This window comes from Artemia sp. Qi Xiang Cuo, unplaced genomic scaffold, assembly GCF_049724085.1.
Source record: "Artemia sp. Qi Xiang Cuo unplaced genomic scaffold, ASM4972408v1 HiC_scaffold_2927, whole genome shotgun sequence".
Lineage (NCBI taxonomy): Eukaryota > Metazoa > Arthropoda > Branchiopoda > Anostraca > Artemiidae > Artemia > Artemia sp. Qi Xiang Cuo.
In genome coordinates, this window is record NW_028300325.1 from 88,219 (window position 1) to 89,768 (window position 1,550).

Genomic DNA, 1,550 nt, shown 5'->3' on the forward strand with positions numbered 1-1,550 from the left:
CATTTGCCTCTCAATTACTTGGACTATCTGTCTTGGCTTTTCTCTGTCTACAATTACCCAGCCCAGTCTTGATGCAACCGATTGCCCAAAATACTTGATAAATTCAATTCAATTACCCGTGCCCCAGCCATTTAAACATTTGCCTCTCAATTGCTTGGACTATCTGTCTTGGCTTTTCTCTGTCTACAATTACCCAGCCCAGTCTTGATGCAACCGATTGCCCAAAATACTTGATAAATTCAATTCAATCAGTCTTGGCTTTTTTCTGTCTACAATTCCCCAGCCCAGTCTTGATGCAACCTATTGCCCAAAATACTTGATAAATTCAATTCAATTCAATGAATTGAATTTATCAAGGTTAGGTTAGGTTAGGTTAGGCTGGTGGTAATGGCTGGTGTGTGTGTCTTGTGTGTGTCTTGTGTGTGTGTCTTGTGTGCGTCTTGTGTGTTTCTTGTGTGTGTGTCTTGTGGGTGTGTCTTGTGTGTGTCTTGTGTGTGTCTTGTGTGTGTCTTGTTTGTGTCTTGTGTGTGTGTGTGTGTATTGTGTGTGTTGTGTGTGTGTGTGTGTTGTGTATGTTGTGTGTGTTGCGTGTGTGAACGGAAATTAAAAGTTCTAGTGCCATTTTTAAGTGACCAAAAAAATTCGAGGGCAACTTGCCCTCCTCCCTAAAGTAGAATTGGTAATGTTCTATCAGCTGTAAACCACGCAAGATAGATGATAATAATTAACCGAGTCAAACTCAAAACAGCTCAATAGTAACCGAAACTCTAAAAACCAATTAACTCATGCAACTCAACCCTCCATGCAATCCATCTCCCTCTAAACACTTTTCAGTCATTTCTCGTTAAAATCACAAATCCCCCCCCTCATTCAACTGAATCCCTCCATGTAAGTGAACTCCTCTATAACCGAAACCCTGTACAACTGAACCCTCATGCAACTGAACCCTCGTGCTACTGAACCCCCATGCAACTCGACCCCATTTAACCAAACCTCCGTGTAACTCTACACCCCTTTAACTGAACTCTAATGCAACTCAACCCTCAATGCAACCCATCTCTCTCAAAACACTTTTCAGTCATTTTTCGTTAAATTGACAATGCGCTCCAAAACATCACTTGTGTATTATACAGTACACTATCATCCCGTCTCCTCCAAATCGCAAATCCCCCCCCTCGTTCAACTGAATCCCTCCATGTAAGTGAACCCCTGTATAACCAAAACCCAGTACAACTGAACCCCATGCAACTGAACCCTCGTGCTGCTGAACCCTCATGCAATTCGACCCCATTTAACTAAACCTCCGTGTAACTGTATCCCCCTTTAACTGAACTCTCATGCAACTCAACTCTCCATGCAACCCATCTCCCTCAAAACACTTTTCAGTCATTTATCGTTAAATTGACAATACTCTTCAAAACATCACTTGTGTATTATACAGTACCCAACTGAAATTCTTTAGTAAGAATATTAACAAGTTATCCCAAAGTTAGAATTCCATTTTTTTCCAAAGTTATTCCAAACTTAGAATTTTGAAATTTATTCCAAAG